The sequence below is a fragment of the Lithobates pipiens genome, unplaced genomic scaffold, assembly GCF_037356315.1.
Source record: "Lithobates pipiens isolate NorthernLeopardFrog02 unplaced genomic scaffold, aLitPip1_a1.2 Scaffold_3, whole genome shotgun sequence".
Lineage (NCBI taxonomy): Eukaryota > Metazoa > Chordata > Amphibia > Anura > Ranidae > Lithobates > Lithobates pipiens.
Window position 1 is genome coordinate 30,423,662 of NW_027507790.1, and position 21,590 is coordinate 30,445,251.

Below are 21,590 nucleotides of genomic sequence, written 5' to 3' on the forward strand. Positions count from 1 at the left end.
CACACACACACACACACACACACACACACACACACACACACACACACACACACACACACACACAACACTTGTGATCGCGTTTAGGTGTATAAGTTATTATAGAAAATTATATATTCACTATCAAATGCCTGAAATTAGTTTTCATAATCATTTTAAAGAATATAAATAGAGTAGTAGAATGTTGTATCAGTTATCAATAAAAGCAGCATTTAACTTCCACACTTTCTACTGATATAATTGTAAATTCGAGATGCTTATCTTATCTGTGGTGATAAAAGCACTTCCTACTTTGAAACCTGAGCTATAACATTTCATTAGGAGCAAGGCCCGAAGGAAACAGCCAGGGGTAGACATTGCCTGTGTTAATTCATTTAAATGTTAACTAGTACACTAAAAGGGGATTACCAATGGCTTTATCTCACAGGTCATCATTAGTGTATTGTAGATCACTATCAGGGGTAAAACTAGAAGAAATGAATTGTTTACAGGTCACTTGCCATGCACTTGTGAACCGATGCTAGGTCTTTGTGATCCTTATTACATCTCTAAATGTGGTACACATGGGCAGTAATGATGATGAAAGATCCAATAATTGCTCATTTTCCACACTAGTCATCATGCCCCCATATTGCCCCTAATTTCTTACATTAAGGAAAAATGATATTGTTTTATGCACAACAGAACCAGTGGCAGATGACAACATTCATTATTGCATATTTGTTGATCATACATAAATTAGATATTTCACGAGAGCCTAACTAATTCTTGCATCTAGTAAATAATTGTACAGTGAATGATACTTTAAATATAGAGAATACAATGCTCCACAACATAGTGTTTTGAATTGATCTTGATTTGTTTAAATAGCAATGCAATCTAGCTGTCTGGTTTGGTGTCAATATATATATATATATATATATATATATATATATATATATATATATATATATATATATATATATATACACACAGTATCTCACAAAGGTGAGTACACCTCCTCACAATTTTGTAAATATTTTATTATACGTTTTCATGTGACAATACTGAAGAAATTACACTTTGCTACATATATATATATATATATATATATATATATATATATATATATATATATATATACACACACAGTATCTCACAAAGGTGAGTACACCCCCTCACAATTTTGTAAATATTTTATTATATCTTTTCATGTGACAATACTGAAGAAATTACACTTTGCTACAATGTAAAGTAGTGAGTGTACAGCTTGTATAACAGTGTACATTTGCTGTCCCCTCAAAATAACTAAACACACAGCCATTAATGTCTGATCCACTGGCTGAAAATGTCCAAATTGGACCCAAAAAGCCCTTTTCCCTCCCCGGTGACTTGTGAACAGGCCTCTCCATGGTAGACCAAAGAAGTTGAGTGCACATGCTCAGCGTTCATATCCAGAGGTTGTCTTTGGGAAATAGATGTATGAGTACTGTCAGCATTGCTGCAGAGGTTGAAGGGGCGGGGGGTCAGCCTGTCAGTGCTCAGACCATATGCCACACACTGCATCAAATTGGTCTGCATGGCTGTTGTCCCAGAAGGAAGCCTCTTCTAAAAACGATGCACAAGAGAGCCCGCAAACAGTTTACTGACGACAAGCAGACTAAGGACATGGATTACTGGAACCATGTCCTGTGGTCTGATGAGACCAAGATAAACTTATTTGATTCAGATGGTGTCAAGCGTGTGTGGCAGCAACCAGCTGAGGAGTACAAAGACAAGTGTGTCTTGCCTACAGTCAAGCATGGTAGTGGGAGTGTCATGGTCTTGGGCTGCATGAGTACAGTTTATTGAGGGACATTTGGCCCAATTTGGAGATTTTCACTCAGGAGTGTACTCATTTTTGTTGCCAGCGGTTTAGACATTAATGGCTGTGTGTTGAGTTATTTTGAGGGGACAGCAAACCTACACTGTTATACAAACTGTACACTCACTACTTTACATTGTAGTAAATTTTAATTTTCTTGTCACATGAAAATATATAATAAAATATTTACAAAAATGTGAGGGGTGTACTCACTTTTGTGAGATACTGTATATATAACTCTCCCAATGCAGAATATATTTTTTCTCATTCAGACAATTTGTAAGGAGCAGAGTAAACTGCAGCTGCCATAAAAAAATAAGCAATATCCATATTTGATTTACATGCTAACTGAATGACATTTAGCATGCTAAAGAACTGTGTATCATAATTGTCTTTTCATTTCTTTTCATCCTTTATTGCATTTTAGTGCTGCTGATTTCCTGCAGCCTCTTTGCAGGCATTCCCTGTCCACATATATGCACTCCAGTGATGGCTGCATGGCATTTCCAGGTCAAAATTACATTAATATGTTAACGATACTTTGGTGTGTCTGCCAAGCACAAATCACATTGTACCTAACACTCTGAGGCCGCGTACACACGCGGGGACTGTTCGCTCAACTTTGTCCGCTGAACAGTGTTTCGGCGGACAGTCCGCTCGTGTGTGGGCTTTCAGCGGACAGTTTCAGCGGACAGTCTGACGAACAAAGTTTTTCGGAAATTTCCGAAAAACTGTCCGCTGAAACTTGGTTTGAGCGGACAGTCCGCCCGTGTGTAGGCTTGTTCGTCAAACTAAGTCTCGCGCATGCTCAGAAAGAATTTACACGCCGAAGGTTGCATTGCAGTGTATAGGACGTCATTTTCTAGTCCCGTCGTACGTGCCGTTCACGTCATCGCGCACGGTTTCAGCGGACTGTTCGTTCGTCGTGTGTGGGCAAGTCTGTCCATGCTAATTTTGAGCGGACTGTCCGCTGAAACTGTTTGACGGACAAAGTTGAGCGAACAGTCCCCGCGTGTGTACGCGGCCTGAGTAGATAAAATCTCATATTGCTGGTAAATAATTTAATAAAGAAAATTTGAGTACATATGTTTTATTTTTCTTTGTCTTGTGTCTTAGCTATTTGTTCCCCTTTTGGATGGTCGTATTATGGTATATTACACATTTATTGCTCACTGTAGGTTTGATAGGTAAAGGAAACTTCTGCTTCCTTTCAAGTATGAAGGATAGATTTACAACACAAGTTTTCCTATAAAGTGAACAAACCACTTTTAAACAAATTGTAGACCAATCTCACTGTAATGTACAAAAGAAGGATGGATTTTTTTTCCCTCAGTGTCTACAAGGAAAGATTCATGCTGACTTTATAAGCAAATATGTAGATAATGTAAATAAGTGGATAATGTAGATGGAGAAAGTGACCAGTCAAATGCTGTTTGTTTTTACATTGAACTCTCCACAGTTCTCCAGGCCTTTCTAAAAGGGCAATATATGTTATTATTTAAATACAATAACATTTAGTGTGCAATCACCTGCAAGGAATTTTTTTAAAAAAACTTAATTTTTGTTTGCACACGATTGGATAATGGAAGTTTGAATTCTTTCTCTACATTTACCAAGTTCTGGAGCAACTGCACTTGCAAAGTGGACAGTCTACTTTGCCTTTAGTAAATCGACACCAAGGAGCCTTTAACCTTCAGGTTATACTTCCTCCTATCGGAGGATTGGACACTGGTGCATAAAAAAATTGGAGGTATAACCTCTCCTACTACCAGCATGCCTCCATTTAGTAGAAAAACGGCATCAAGAGCATAGTAAAAATCACAAAGGGAAGGAACCTCTGCTCCTCAATGGGCTCCAACAAAAGCATTTTACAGTGAGTAAAACAATCCTATTTTCTCTTCCACTGAGGAACATAGAAAGTCTGAAACCTTGAGTAATGTCCAAAAGCAGTGAGGGGTGGGCAACACAGACATCAAAAAAACAAGAGGCAAACTAAAAACAAGTACAGGAGACTGCCTGCAGCTCGAAGAGCCACCTCTACACTCAAAGCTGGCATGAGATGAGGCAGAAACACCCACCTGAGAACAGAACAAAGAAAACAGAGAAAAGACCATATGGCAGCCTTTAAAAAATGGAAAAACAGAGGTCTGATGCTGAAATACTAAAGAAGAAGGACTCATAGCTCTAGTGCAGTGAGACCATAAAGCTGAATTATGGTCTGCCTAAGCCCCCGTACACACGGTCGGAGATTCCGCCAACCAAATCCGCCGGATTAATTCCGACGGATTAATTCCGGAAGAGGTCCGGAAGTGATGTTGCATACACACGGTCGGACTCAGTTGTCGGAAAATCTGATTCGTTACGTTCATGCTAGTAGCCAATAGCTTTGGTCTAGGAATTTGATCTGAGCATGCATGGCACTTTGTCCGTCGGAGTAGGGTACACATGATTGGAGTATGTCCGATAGGAGCATTTTGTCCGAAAATTTTACCGGCAAGTCAAATATCCGACAAAACAGTCCGATAGGAAACATTCCGTCGGAATCTCCGACCGTGTGTACAAGGGCTAAGACACCTAAAAATGGTGAAACAAAAAATCTGAACCCAGCAGGTATGCAAAAAATTGAATTTGTCTTTCAGAAAGACAATTTGGATTAGAAATAAACTTGAACAGCCTGAACCACATCCAGACAATAGAGAAAGAACTCCTGGTGAACTAGCACTGGACACAAGAACAGAAAGATAATGTTCTAGTTAAGTTGAAAAGTAGAGACTATCTTAAGAATTAAGTATGGTCTAGCCCTTGAAACCACCATAGCCCTATACAGGACCAGAAAGGGTTCCTTTAGTAGAGCTGCTGAGGGTTCTTTTCTAGAGCTGCCAGTGCAGACATTCACGTAGCTGAGGTAATAACTGCAAGGTAAACAATCTTGCAGATCAGATTAAAGAGAGGATTGTCTCTGATAGGTTCAAACAGTGGCTTTTTAAGCACTGAGAGGACCGAATGTAAATCCCATGAAGGTAGAGGGGATTTGATCAGGGGAGCTACAAAAACGTTGAACAAAATGGTGAACAAATTAGGTGCCCAGCAACTAATAAAAGGGGGGAGCTTCCATGGCTAGGCCCAAACAGCTTACTTCAAGACAGAGCAAGGCTAACAGCCCCAAACCTGGAAAGCACTCAGCAGATAGCTTAACAAGAACCGGTCTGGAAAGCATTCAAGTGGAGTCTAGTGTCCAAGGCTCAGTTCCAGTCTCATCCTGCAGTGTCTTGTCCAGTGGTTCAGTGGGGTCCAGGCACAGTCAGACCAGAAGCTAAGACTGATCACAACTAAACTGGGTAGTTACAAGAAGGTGAAGAGACCAACTGCAATGAGATGAAACCTGATTGAGGGTTGAAAAAAAAGTAGGTTAAAATGATTGTAAAGACAGAAGGTTTTTTTTTAAATCTTAATGCATTCTGTGCATTAAGATAAAAAGCCTTCTGTGTGCAGCAGCCCCCCTCAGCCCCTCATCTAGAGCCAGCAATGTTGCATGAGTGTCTCCGCTGCATGGGACTCCCCTCCTCATTGGGTGAGACAGCAGCACAGTGCCATTGGCTCTCGCTGCTGTCAAAGTCAGTAAGCCGATGAGGAGATAAAGGGGGTGGGGCCGAGCCATGGCTCCATGTCTGAATGGACACAAGGAGCTGTGACTCAGCTTCGGTACCCCCATAGCAAGATGTTTTCTGTAGGGGAACTCAACAGGAGGGAGGGGCCAGGATCACTGAAGAAGAACCCAAGAAGAGGAGGATCTGGGCTGCTCTGCAAAAAACCACTGCACAGAGCTAAGTATGCCATGTTGTTATTTTTAACAAAAAAAACTGAGGCGTTACAATCAAAGTCTTAAATCTGCAGAGCCGAAGAAAAAAAAACTTTCCTAGGACACTAGCAACAAAAACGGACATGCTGATGGTAGGAAAGGTTACATTAACGACTGGCCTACAGTTTTTTGTTAGTCAGCAACCAATGCACCTGCAGTGTAGCCCAAAGGTCTCAAGCTTCATGAGTCCCATAATGCAAGAAAAATTTCAATGAACCTTAGTGAGAATATTTCTAATAAGGAGTCGAACATGCCTGGGTTTGGTTCAAGGTGGGTTCAGCAAAGATTGGCAAAATGTGGGTGCCAAAATGTGGGTGCCAAGAGCTCAGGTCAAGAAAGCGGTAATGACCATTTTCTAAGTTGATGGGCAAGGGTTTGTTAAGCAAATGGCATAGAGGAGTGGACACTGCCCCTAGGGAGCATACACCAAAGAAAAGGGAATTTAAAAAAAATGTGCTTTGGTAAAGGGCAGTCATTTTTTATAATGATTTAAAGGCATGGCTGGGATACATTAAAACACTGTTTACAAATGACATCTTCAGTCACTTTACTTCTGTTTGTAAATAAAGCATATGTGTATTCCCTTCATCTAGATGTTAATGGGGGAATCCAAGCAAAAAATGGTGTGGGCCCCCTCCTAAATTCTATGAATTTTAAGGGGGAACCCTTTGCATAAAATAAAAAAAAATCCTGGAGCCCCCACCCTACACAATCATCCAACCTGGCAGGCCAAGAAAAGGGGGGGCTATACATTTATCAAATATACAATCAGACACCCCAACCTGCAAAAGCTAATTTCAGGGAGATGGCAAACTCATTTCAGGGAGGTGACGCTTCGCACCTGCGCCGACTCCCCCCCACCCCAATTAAATACAGCCTGATCAGTGCCAATTAAATGCAGCTATACCAGTGCAGAAATCTCAAGTCTCCTGCGACTCACGGGAGTCTCCCACATTTGACAGTGGGCTCACAAACACCCGTGAGTGCGGCACAATCTCCCGACTGAGCCTGCCTGCACTGTCACCCACTGCCACAGGAGACATTTGAACAGCGGCTGTGAACGAAGCTCCCGAGCTCGGCTCTCATTGGTCCATGAGTGATGCCTGCGTCAGTGAAAGGAGGGAGACGGCCCATGCGGTAAAATCATTTCCGTGCGTGCGCCGTGATTGGTTGCTAGGCTTGGTTAATTTGCTTAGCAACTGAGCGTATTGAGGCAGGGTCACGTGATGTTTCTGCTCATGCACCGCGCATGCGCAGTATGGAGCCGCAGAACAGCTGAGTTTACGTTCAGCTGTTGTCTCCCATTGCCGAGGCACATTCATGTAGGTGAGGGGCGGAAAGTTATATGAAGGGGGCGGATTTTTAAATGATGGGCAGTGGTGGAGACGGCGTTTTTATCGATGGCCAAACAAAGCTGCAAAAGAAATCTTTATCTAATATAGAAAAATCTGCCCTTCAATTGACTAAACACGCCCTGCAAGCTTTCAGAAAAAATAACAGATAAAGATTTATTTTGCAGATTTGTTTGACCATCACACTGGATCCTTCATGTAAAGTTCAAACAACACATTTATCAGATTTACTGAATGAGGCCCAAGTGAAGTGGTATCCTTCATCATCAATAATAACAATCATCGGGCTTTGTTCTCTATATACACACAACCCTCCCCATATCCTCTTACCCAGCTTCACATACAGCTCAAGCATGGCTCCGGCCCCCTCCCTTTCCAGGAACTCTCACTGCTGCTTCGTGGCTGCTTTTTTTTTCCCTTCAAAGCTTTATTTGTAAGACCAAAACACTGTGCTGCTCCTCTGGGTGGCGCATGCGCAGAAACATCACGTGACCCCACCTCAATACGCTCAGTTGCTAGGCAAATAAGCCGAGCCTAGCAACCAATCGTGGCGCACGCACAGGCATGATTTCACCGCAATGGGCCCACCTCACTATTCCCTCCTTTCGCTGTCGCAGGCACTGCCCATGGATCAATGAGAGCCGAGCTTGGGAGCTTCGTTTGCATGCCTCCTGTGGCAGTGGGAGACAGTGCAGGCAGGCTCAGCCGGGAGATTGTGCCGCATTCGCAGGTGTCCGTGTGTCAAATGCGGGAGACTCTCGCAAGTTGAGGGAGACTTGAGATGCCTGTGAAATATTGTTTTCCCTGTGCCTGTGTGGGTTTCCTCTGGGTACTTCAGTTTCCTCCTACACTCCAAAGACATGCTGCTAGGTTAATTGGATATTGTCTAAAGTGGCCCTAGTATGTGTATGTATGAATGTCAGTTAGGGACATTAGATTGTAAGCAAATTAAGGGCAGGGACTTATTTGAATACACTATATAAATAGTCGACGTAATATAAGTACCTGTAATAAATAAATAAATAATAAAGATTTATTTAGCTCTAACCCCATCTTTTTAATGGCTAGCTATTAATTGATCCTGTGTTGTCAAGGCCCAAGGATCATGTATTTACAATTGGCACTATTTAAAGGTTCTTTCATCCTTAGCTATATATATATAACAGTGTTAGCTATATTTGTTTAAATTTCTTTCACGTGTTTTCTTTCCTTTTCATAGTCACACTGATGCTAAAGCTATGCTTTAGTTATAACGAAAGACAAACTATTAAACAGAAATTATATTTATTAGAATGTACAATATACAGGTATAAAATAGGCATCCATATACAAACTACAGAGTTATATTTTATGTATTATGATACCGAGCCTCTAAAGGATTTTCAGGATATTTGGTATTGGCACTAAAAGCAGATTGCTCCCAGCTCAGATACAATAAATGACCTACAAAGATAAGCACAAAATTCCAAGTCAATAGGATTCTGCTTTGATGAACATTCTGTCAGCTGTACATTTCTTGTGCTTCAGCAATATGATTCTATAGGTGAGAGAGAAAAATGATTGCATCCACCACTGAGCAATTGATCGTTGGCTTCTTTTGGCTGCCATAGCGTTACATATGAGCATCACATTTTCAGACCTTGTCTAACAAATGACCTATTTTTGACCTGTTTTCCTACATGATTAACACTCTTCAGGCCGTCATCTCTATGCTTCCCTCACCAAATTAAAGAGCAAGACCTGCTTCCCTGTTAGATTTGCTCACATTTAAGCAGTGTCATGTGGTCAGTAGCCCATGGCAATATACTAAATTAAAGGCCTAATGTAGAATCCTTCTCCAAGCCTGACAAATAATGAATTGAAAACTCTAAGCCCCACAGGACACAGTCTGGTACAGAGCTACTTCAGAGCGAGCTGCAGAGTAACAACAGTCCCTTGGCTGTCATTCAGAAATAGGACTTGTTTAATTTTATTCACTGCAGGAAACAAAACAATGGTAGCTCCTTTAAAGGGAACCTATCACAACAGCTGCTAGATTTCACAGACAAGGTTCCAATCCAACATCAAAGGTTGCTACTGTCCATTCCCAGAACTAGTGCTAATCCATATTAAAACAGAGCTGTATGTTAACCTGCACCCTTGCCCCAGAACAAAGGTGGTCACTGGTAGTCCTGCATAGGAGCTTTGATGTGCCAATGCCAAGTAACAGATGTTGCAACTCCACCAAAAAACTATTTTCAGGCATTTCCATCATATGACATATTTTTTTTACTATCCCTGTTCATTATTGACCCATTTAAACTATTACTGTAAAATTGATACTTATGCTTTTTATTGTTATTATTATTCCTATTATTATTAGTGTCATTGTTATTTATAATATTATTTTTACCATTAGTATCACTTTTACATTACAATTGGACATGCAATGAACATTGGAGTTATCAGTTAGGGATGAGATTTAGATTTACCTGATGCTGAATTCACAATAAATTTTCCACACCTAATGCTTTGTGTACCCTTTATGTGCAATAGCATCCTTACAGGATGTCTCCAACTTACAAGCCAACCTCAAAGCAATGTTTAATTGGGCAACTATGTGGCAAATTAGGTTTATTGTTGATAAATGTAAAGTTATACACTTGTGGGCTAAGAATATGCATGCATCATACATTCTAGGGGGAGTACAACCGGGGGAATCCATAGTGGTGAAGGATCTGGGGGTTTTGGTAGATCATAAGTTCAATAATAGCATGCAATGGCAAGCTGCAGTTTCCAAAGTGAGAAAAGTCCTTTCTTGTATTAAGAGAAGTTTGGACTCCAGAGATATTATTTTACCACTGTACAAATCATTAATAAAACCTCATCTATAATATGAAGTTCAGTTTTGGGCACCAGTTCTCAAAAAGGATATCGGGGAACTGGAGAAAGTGCAGAGAAGATAATTGATACCAAATTGATAAGAGGCATGGAGGAACTCAGCTGAGGATAGCTTAAAATAATTAAATGTATTCTCTTTTGAGCAGAGGAGATTGGGGGGGGGGGGGGGGATATGATCAACATACATAAATACATAAGTGGTCCATATAGTGAACTTGGTGTTGCGTTATTCCCTTTAAGATCATCACAGACGACAAGGGGGCACTCTTTACATCTAGAGGAAAAAAGATTTTATCTCCAAATACGGAAAAGTATATTCACAGTAAGAGCTGGTTCTGACCAGCGCAGTAGATTTCTGGATTCTTTCTAAATGTATATAATATAATTGGGTACTGACATTTATAGGTAAAGTTTATCCAGGGAAAATCCGATTGCCTCGGATCGGGAAGGAATTTTTTTCCCCTGCTGGAGCAAATTGGATCATTCTTTGCTGGGGTTTTTTGCCTTCCTCTGGATCAACTATGGGTGAAGGATTGTATGATTTATTTATTTATAGGTTGAACTAGATAGATTTGTGTCTTTTTTCAACCTGACTCTCTATGCAACTATGTAACCCTGACCAGCAGTCTGACAAAAGCCAATAATGGGGAAGGGTACCACATAATCCAGCCCCTCACTATGAAAAGGGTGGGCTTATAGCAGCTATGGTACCATTGTGTATGTGCTGCTGTAGAGAGAGAGCATAAGGAGGGATTGCTGATTTCCTATGAAGGAATTATGATCAGTGAGCAAACTGAACTACTGAACTTTACTTTTCTGATTTATGGGGGGGGAGGCATTCCCTTTATGTGCAACCCTGTTGGTCTTCATTTAAAGTGTATGACAAGCCAATGGAGCAGCTGTTGATTGCTTTAGCCTGTTTAGTGCTCCACAGGCTGATGGTCTGATTGTTTCCCATTGCATTCTTGATGGTTCTAGAATCATAGTAGGAGAAATGGCAGAAAGGCAGTCTGAATATTTACCCAGCCAATCCCTGTCCAGTTTGTGACTGGGGAACCCCTAGGGCAGTTTGCTGGGATTCTAGCATATCTTCAACATGGTCCCAGGTATAGCATAGCTGGGGGGGGGGGGGGCCTAATTGAAGGGTTTTGTCTGGCATCTTGGTCTGGAAAGCTTGCTTCAGAGTTCCCGATAGAAATTGGAAGGGGGTATACAATAAGCCCAGAAATTGTGGGCTCTGTTTCCTCCTCACTGAAGATTGCCTCTTAGATATCAGAAGGAGGCAGCCTGTGATCCTGTGGCATTGTGAGTACCAACCTGAACTCAGAGCCCTAGTGAATGTATGCAGCTTCTCCTTTGTTCAGAAGGCCCTTGCAATTGCTCTGTCAGTGGTGGCTGAGAATCTGACTTCAATTACCGCTTCTGCCCTTGTGTACAGAGAGGAGAAGTGTCATCTTGCTATTCTTTGTTATTCTGTGTTTTCTGGGGTACCCCATGCTTTCCCTCACCCCATCCAATTTCTAAAGCAAAAAAGAGCATAAAAGGCATCCCCTAGACATTTAATTGAGCCAGAGAGAGATAAAATACCATGTACCTGGCTGCGTAAGCGGCTCCTTCGGGGATATATATCATAAAATAAAATTATATATATATATATATATATATATATATACTGTATATATATATATATATATATATATATATATATATATATATATATATATATACTGTATATATATATATATATATATATATATATATATATATATATATATATATATATATATATATATATATATATATATATATATATATATATATATATATATATATATATACTGTATATATATTGTGACATTGGGGGATGTTTAACTCAGTGGTAGATGCCTTTTCAGTAAGTTCACAACGAACAGGGTCTTTAGTTTAAGGTTATGGCAGCCCACTTTTATAAAAAGGAACAATATAAAGTTCATACATGCACTTGGTTGCCCACACAGGGGTTCTTCTCCCAAAAACAATACATGAAAAATGCCAAGCCACCTGGCTCTCTTCAGCAGTACTGCCACCTAGGCTTTACACTTCAGCCCTCTTGGCCATATAACAGGGTTCCTGTGCAACTACTGTACCTCTTTTCAGCTTCCTTGCTGCTTAGGCCTTCCACTTCAGGCTCTCATCTGTCTCCTTAGATGCACACAGCTTCAATACACAGAGTGTCTATCTATAAAGCAGACCCTCACTGCTCTGATCCTCAGACTTGGGTCTCTGGCTTTCACTGGTGCACACCTGCACTCTCTGGACTCCTGGAGACATCCTGTCTCTCTGGGTGGAGCCCAGAACCCTAATCCTGACTCTGCTATAAGCCCAGGACTCACCTGCTCAATCAGCCAGCCTGACTCCTGGCTGTTCCCGAAACCCGGTCCCAGGATTGGAGATTCCGTACCACCCATAATGCTATGGAATCTCTGGGCTCCAGGTCCCCAAGTGGATTTTACAAACTTTGGAGGAAACTGATAAAACAGATTCCTCCACATTAAATACCCCTGCCTATTTGAGAATCCTGGGCGACAACTACTATGACAGGGAACTGTACTGTCTGTCACAATATATATATATATATATATATATATATATATATATATATGCACAGTATCTCACAAAAGTGAGTACAACCCTCAAATTTTTTGTAAATATTTTATTCTATCTTTTCATGTGACAACACTGAAGTAATGACACTTTGCTATAATGTAAAATACTGAGTGTACAGCTTGTATATATAACAGTGTAAATTTACACTGTGTAAACAGTGTAAGTGTAAATTTACTGTATCCTCAAAATAACTCAACACACAGTCATTAATGTCTAAACCACTGGCAACAAAAGTGAGTACACCCCTGAATGCAAATGTCCAAATTGGACCCACTTAGCCATTTTTCCTCCCCGATGTCATGTGACTCATTGGTGTTACAAGGTCTCGGGTTTGAATGGTGAGTAGGTGTGTTAAATTTGGTGTTATCGTGCTCACCCTCTCATACTAGCCACTGGAAGTTCAACATAGCACCTCATGGCAAAGAACTGTCTGAGGACCTGAAAAAAAGAATTGTTACTCTACATAAAGATGGCCTAGGCTATAAGAAGATTGCCAAGACCCTGTAACTGAGCTGCAGCATGGTGGCCAAGACCATACAGCGGTTTAACAGGACAGGTTCCACTCAGCATAGGCTTCACCATGGTCAAACAAAGAAGTTGAGTGCACATGCTGAGCATCATATCCAGAGGTTGTCTTTGGGAAATAGACATATGAGTGCTGCCAGCATTGTGGCAGAGGTTAATGGGGTGGGGAGGTAAGCCTGTCAGTGCTCAGACCATACTCCGCACACTGCATTAAATTCGTCTGCATGGTTGTCGCCCCAGAAGGAAGCCTCTTCTAAAGATGATGCACAAGAAAGCCCGCAAACAATTTGCTGAAGACAAGCAGACTAAAGACATGGATTAATGGAACCATGTCCTGTGGTCTGATGAGACCAAGATAAACTTATTTGGCTCAGATGGTGTCAATTAGGACATTTTCACTTAGGGGTGTACTCACTTTTGTTGCCAGCAGTTTAGACATTAATGGCTGTGTTGTTTTGAGGGGACAGCAAATTGACACTGTTATACAAGTTCTACACTCACAACCTTTCATTGTAGCAAAGTGTAATTTTTTCAGTGTTGTCACATGAAAAAATATAATAAAATGTTTACAAAAATGTGAGGGGTGTACTCACTTTTGTGAGATACTGTATATACACACACACACACACACACACACACACACACACACACACACACACACACACACACACACACATATGTTTAGTACATTTCTGTCAAATGTAATACTTTGCCCATGTTTTATCCCTTTAAAGACCCTGACAGTACAGAGAAAGAACTGATGAATGCTTTCAGCTCTTAATCCCTGTTGTGGGTTGACAATCCACAGCATTTATGTGGACTGCATGATGTCAGCCCAAGTTATTTTGCTAAACTACTCAACCACTCCCACTCTCAGATCTCTACATCAAAGGGGATAATCATTCTGTAGTCCAAGTTAGGAACTAGGAGGGCACTTTAGCGATAACACAAGAAGTGTGCGGACAAAACAGGGTTTAGTATGGATTTTTGGGGGGGCACCACGACATTTTTTTTTTAATTTTGGCGCGGGGTTCCCCTTAATATGCATACCAGACCTGAAGGGCCTGGTATGGAATTTAGGGGACCCCCACACATTTTTTTTGTTAATTTTGGTTTGGGGTTCCCCTGTGGTGAAATACCCATGCCGTTGGTATCAATGAACTTATATGTGTATTGTGGCCTGAAGATTCTTTGTAGCCGCGAGTAGTTTTAAATTACTTTTTTTTCCTTTAGAAATGTCATTTTGCTGTCAGATTGTTCTAAACACGGGAAACATGCGCCCCTTTTTCGGCATACTATAGACACCCCCCAGGTACAAAATTTAAAGGAATATTATACTTTTATTGTTTCACTTTAAGCATTATTAAAATCACTGCTCCTGAAAAAATGGCTGCTTTTAAAACTTTTTTTGCATTAATACATGTCCCCTGGGGCAGGACCCAGGTCCCCAAACACTTTTTATGACAATATCATGCATGTAAGCCTTTAAAATTAGCAACTTTTGATTTCTCCCATAGACTTTTAAAGGGTGTTCCGCGTCTTTCGAATTTGCCGCAAACACCCAAAATTGTTCGTTGTTCGGTGAGCTGGCAAACAGCCAATGTTCAAGTCAAACATGAGTTCGACTCGAACATAAAGTTCATCCCTGGTTTGCTGTGTCCCCCAAATTGCTTCTCGTAAAATGCAAACTGGTCTTCTCATGACTTTCAGCAGTGGATTTCTTCTTGCCACTCTTCCATACAAGATGCCAGATTTGCAGAGTGCATGACTAATAGTTGTCCTGTGGACAGATTCTCCCACCTGACATGTATATAATGTTCCATACACAAAATCGTAATTAACATATAGTGTATGAAATAATTATAAAAATTAATAGTAAAAGTAAAAGAGACATGGATTGATTAGTGTCTCACCTCTTATACTTTCAGATAGCAGCAACAGGATTGGCCCCTGAAGGTAAGGTGTCCATATATAACTCAGGAGGATATATCATTCAGGGGATGGGAATAGAAAAGCGATGTGTTGAAACCGGAAGTATCAGAGGCCAGAGGGAACCTTTCCACTGTGGCACACTATACACAGGCACCAAACAATGCACAGGAAACGGGCCATTGCCAGAGAGGTAAACACTCTGACAGGCTCCAGTGGGTTTGCAGTTGTGCCGTACTCTTTCCATTTTTGACTGATGGATTGAACAGTACTCCGTGAGATGTTCAAAGCTTGGGATATTTTTTTATAACCTAACCCTGCTTTAACCTGAGGGAGGAAGGGGAGACAGATCTCCTATCACAATATAGATTAGCAGTAAGTATGGGAAGTGTTATCATAATGGGGGATTTTAACTATCCAGACATAGACTGGGCAGAGGGAACTAAGGCTCGCCAGTTCCTAAATGTCTTGCAGGAGAATTGTATGGGTCAGATGGTAGACGCACCAACTAGAAATAAAGTGTTACAAGATCTACTGATTACCAACAATACAGACCTGATCACGGATGTGGAAATACGGGGTAATTTAGGTAACAGCAATCGCAGGTCAATTGGCTTCAGTATAAATCACACAAATAGGAAACATAAGGGGAATACAACGACACTGAATTTAAAAAGAGCCAACTTGGCTAAACTATGAAACTTGCTAGAAGGCATAAATTGGGGTAAAATCTTAGGAAAAAAGAACACGGAGGTGAGATGGGTTTGCTTTAAGAGCATATTAAATAATGGCATTAGCCAATGCATCCCATTGAGTAATGAATTTAAAAGAGCGAACAAAAGTCCTGGATGGCTTAACTCCAATGTAAAAATGCATATAAAAGCAAAGGAGCAAAGGAGAAGGCCTTAAAAAATACAAGGTTGAGGGATCATCATCAGCATTCAGACTTTATAAAAAATGCAACAAGAAATGTAAGGGTGCAATAAGATAGAACATGAAAGACACATAGCGGAGGAAAGCAAAAAAATGGCAAGAAATTATTTAAGTAAAAAGGGAGGACAGATCATATTGGCCCCATAAAGGATGAGGAAGGACATCTGGTTACAAAGGATGGGGAGATGGCGAAGGTATTGAATTTATTCTTCTACTCAGTCTACTTTACTCAGAGGGCATCGGGGGGCTTCAGTAACCAAAACTGCAGTGTTTATCCTCATGACACATCACAGGAAGCACGATAGTTAACAGAGGACAGAATTAAAATTTGACTTGGGAAACGTAACAGTCTACTGACTGGAATGCTACCAGCTGATTGGAGAAAAGCCAATGTAGCACCAATATTTAAAAATGGCTCAAAATACATCCCTGGAAATTACAGACCTAAGGTGCTATATACAAGATTTTAGTAATGAGAACAATATCATTAACAGTAATCAGCATGGATTCATTAAGAATCGTTCTTGCCAAACCAATCTTTTAACCTTCTATGAGGAGGTGAGATGCCATCTAGATAAAGGAAGGCCCGTAGCTGTGGTGTATCTGGATTTTGCAAAAGCATTTGACACTGTTCCCCATAAACGTTTACTGTACAAAATAAGATCTGTTGGCATGGACAATAAGGTGAGTACATGGATTGAAAACTGGCTACAAGGGTGAGTTCAAAGGGTGGTGATAACTGAGGAGTACTCGGAATGGTCAAGGGTGGGTAGTGGGGTTCCCCAGGGTTCTGTGCTGGGACCAATCCTGTTTAATTTGTTCATAAATGACCTAGAGGATGGGGTTAACAGTTCAATCTCTGTATTTATGGATGATACTAAGCTAAGCAGGGCAATAACTTAGCAGCATGATGTCCCCGTCCTCTGGGACTGTGACATCATAAGGGGCGGGGACATCATCTGGTGATGTCCCTATATATGTCGTCGCACGCCGTGTCCCTGTCATTGTGAGCAGAGACAGCGACGAGGCAACATCTCCTGAAGAGGAGAAGAGAAGAAAAGAAGAATAGAAGACAGCGACAGCTACAGCGGCGACCGTAGACCGGGCCACCGCTTGTAAAAGAGCTAGAAGAAGGTGCGCTGGCCCGGCAAGAAGAACCGAAGAGGGGGGACAAGACCCCCGAAGTCGGTAGAAGAGGGCGGCGGCGAAGAAGAAAGCCAGACTCCTCCGCTAGTGAAAGAGCTAGTAAAAGAGCAGAAGATAGCGGAGGAGTCTGGCGAGAAGACCCCCGAAGATGGAAGAAGACCCCCGGAGCTGTGCAATAAACTATTTTAACCCTTGTGTGTTGTGTTTTTTTTTTTACTTTTTTTCACAGGTGAATGGGTAGGGGTACATTGTACCCCATACTCATTCACATAGGGTGGGGGGCCGGTATCTGGGGGCCCCTTATTAAAGGGGTCTCTCGGATTCCGATAAGCCCTCCACCCACAGACCCCGACAACCAATGGCCAGGGTTGTTGGGAAGAGGCCCTTGTCCTCATCAACATGGGGACAAGGCACCCCCCATGTTGAGGGCACATGGCCTGGTACGGCTCAGGAGGGGGGGCACTCGCTCGTCCCCACCCCCTTTCCTGGCCGGCCGGGTAGCGTGCTCGGATAAGGGTCTGATATGGACCTGGGGGGGGCCCACGCCGATCTTTCGGCGTAGGGGTTCCCCTTTAGGTCCATACCAGCTGGCGGGGCCAGCAACGCCTCCTTCGCTGGCCCGGCTACCTGGAGACGCGCTCAAAATGAGCAGACTTTCCTCCACGTGTGTGGGCGAGTCCGTTTATTTCAAAAGTACGGCGGATAGTCCGGCGGACTTAGTACGCCGTATTAGTCCACTGAAAAAGTGCCGTGTGTGGGCAAGTAGCTCGTTCGGAAAGTCCGCCGGACAGTCCGGCGGAAAGCCCGCCAGACTAAGTCCGCCGGATAGTCTGCTACGTGTGTATGCGGCATATGAAAGTTCCCAGAATCCATTGAGCTGGATAGAAAGTTCTCTCTCCCCATGATTGGTTCAGAGCCGCTGCTGCCAGGATGGAGAGGGAGCACAAGCAATTTCACACCGAGCTGCTCGGATCCTCTGTACAGTAGCAGGAGAGAGATAGGACAGTCAAAGGAGCACAGCCTGCTCTACAGCACACCCAGATGGATGGATGGATAGTGTGCACAGATGTACAAGCTGGCTGTGACAGGAGCAGGCTTATGCTTCTGTGCCCACCTTCCATCTTCTTTTCCCAGCAGCGGGGTGGGGGGAGGGGAAGATGGAGAGTTCACACAGAGAGACACTCAGCAGTACAGTCAGCCACTCTGTTTACTGGTCACAACAGGGGGGAGTTTGGGGGCGATTGGGGGAGAAGATCACACGGCCCGCAGGCACCCGGCTACAAATAATTACAATTTACTTCTAATAAAAATATAGGTTTGTTACAGTGTTTATCTCCATTTAATGAACTGCTAAACATTTTGAGTATAGCAAAAAATAAAAACCTTTCTCCAATAGTAAATTTTGGATCTCATTGAGGTATGCATATGTTAAATTGATGTTGGGCAGGCTTTCTCCTTCAAATGTAGCCTTATACAACGTTTTTTTTTTCACATGAGAACACAGTGTGACCCTGTGTTTTTTTGGCCTATCCTTCTTAAAATACCATCCTAATGATGAATTCCACATGAGCAGCTATTAGTATCAGAATATAGCCTATAGCATTATGCTCACCATCTTAGCAGCCTGAATTTCTAGGCCACACTGGTGTCTATGGGGTGGGTTGAGACAAAATCATGAAAAGAGAAAGGTGATCTAAATCCAGTCAACATTTCTGAGGCGGATCTCCAAAACACAGCAGTTTTTTTTTTTTAATTGTTCTACTCCAATATACATATGTTATTCTCTATCTATGTATTAGCAGCAAATCAAGGATCTAATATATCCTCCATGTTCGTAGAATGAAGGATGAATTAGGGTGGGTAGTCAAAAATGTTAGTGTTTGTTTTAAATATGTTCTGCATGTGGTTACCACTGCCAATTTTTGTTCAATATGCAGATGATGATTGTAAGGTCAAGGGGCAACTTAACTAAGCAGAAAAAATGTTGTTTCTCAGTTCATCAAACAATCTAGCCAATCCTTTTGACAAATTATTGTAAATGGTGTCATAGTCATATGCAAATTAACAGTGGGTGTAGTTTTGTAGTAAACACAATTCCTTTGTGACTGGTACAGATGTCCAGCTATCTATCCCATAATTCAGAAATGAGCAATTATAGGAGGTCATTACGCATTATGGAGATGATTAAATTAGGGTATGATCCCTATTAAACAATCCAATACACAAAGAAACAGTGCATATAACTGCATTTGTAATCTTCTTCCAGCAATGTATAAATAGTGATAATCACAAGGTAGATGAAGGGGAGATTTTAACCTCGTCTTACATTATTATTATTATTATTATTATTATTATTATTATTATACAGGATTTATATAGCACCAACAGTTTGAGCAGCGCTTTTCAGCATGAGGGTAGACAGTACACTTACAATACAAATCAATACAGGAGGGATCATTGGGCCCTGCTCGTTACAGCTTACAATCTAGAAGGGAGGGACATGCCCTACAAAACTGCCATCTAACATAATATTAATATTTTACCCTATTGCAGCAACAAGAATGACAATTACAAAGTTGTCTTAAAATCAACAAATTGCATTTCTATACATATAATTAACAATACAATATAAAAATCCATCAGGACATAAAGAATCAAATTAATCTTGCTTGACAATTTTTACACCCCCAACATTGGGGTCACGTCTACCTGGGAAGCTACTTCAGAGAAGATATATTAGTGTAGGCCGTCAGACTCGTCATGTTTCGTGGTTGCCTGCTTCTTTGTGGGAAAATAGAGGGAAAAGGCACTAAAAGTAAATAAAGAACATAAGTATGTGTACAAAATTATCATAACAAATACAGCTGGTTCAAAAGCTCTCATGATTGGCTGGCAACCATTCAAGGGTATACCTTTTATCACAGAGATAGAGAGGGTAAAAAAAGGGGAGGGGTATGCCTATATATCAAGAATAATTTACAAGTGAATGTGAGAGATGACATCACTAAGGGGGCTAGGGAGGAGGTGGAATGCTTATGGGTAGAGCTCCAAAGGGATAAAGCTAAGGGGAAAATATTACTGGGAGTATGCTATAGGCCCCCTAACCTGAGGGAGGAGTGGGAGATGGATATCCTATCACAAGTTGGATAAGCAGCAAGGATGGGAAGTGTTATCATAATGGGGGACTTAAATTATCCAGACATAGACTGGGCGGAGGCAACCACGCATTCGTCCAAGGCTCGCCAGTTCCTAAATGTCTTACAGGGCAATTTCATGGTTCAGATGGTAGACGCACCAACTAGAAATAAAGCGTTACTGGATCTACTGATTACCAACAATACAGACCTGATCACGGATGTGGAAATACGGGGTAATTTAAGAAACAGCGATCACAGGTCAATTGGCTTCAGTATAAATCACACAAATAGGAAACATAAGGGGAATTCAAAGACACTGAATTTCAAAAGAGCCAACTTCACTAAACTATGAACCTTGATAGAAGGCAAAAAAATTTGGGGTAAAATCTTAGGAACAAAGAACACGGAGGAGAGATGGGTTTGCTTTAAGATCATATTAAATAATGGCATTAGCCAATGCATCCCATTGGGTAATGAATTTAAAAGAGCGAACAAAGTCCTGGATGGCTTAACTCCAATGTAAAAATGCATATAAAAGCAAAGGAGAAGGCCTTCAAAAAATACAAGGTTGAGGGATCATCATCAGCATTCAGACTTTATAAAGAATGCAACAAAATATGTAAGGGTGCAATTAGGGTGGTTAAGATAGAACACGAAAGACACATAGCAGAGGAGAGAGAAAAAAATCCCAAGAAAAACTTTAAGCATGTAAAAAGGAAAAAAAAGGAGGACAGACCATATTAGCCCCATAAAGAATGAGGAAGGACATCTGGTTACAAAGGATGGGGAGATGGTGAAGCTATTGAATTTATTCTTCTAATCAGTCTTCACAAGGGAATCGGGGGGCTACAGTAACCAAAACTGCAGTGTTTATCCTTATGACAGATCACAGGAAGCATCTCCATGGTTAACAGAGGACAGAATTAAAATTAGACTTGGGAAACGTAACATTAATAAATCACCGGGACCAGATGGCTTGCACCCGAGGGTACTTAGGGAACTCAGACAAGTAATTGCCAGACCATTGTAACTAACTTTTACTGACAGTCTACTGACTGGAATGCTACTAGCTGATTGGAGAAAAGCCAATGTAGCACCAATATTTAAAAAGGGCCCAAAATACATCCCTAAAAATTACAGACCAGTTAGCCTAACATCAATAGTATGCAAGCTTTTGGAGGGGATGATAATAGACTATATACAAGATTTTAGTAATGAGAATGGTATCATTAGCAGTAATCAGCATGGATTCATGAAGAACTGTTCTTGCCAAACCAATCTATTAACTTTCTATGAAGAGGTCAGTTGCTAGCTAGATAAAGGAAGGCCCGTAGACGTGGTGT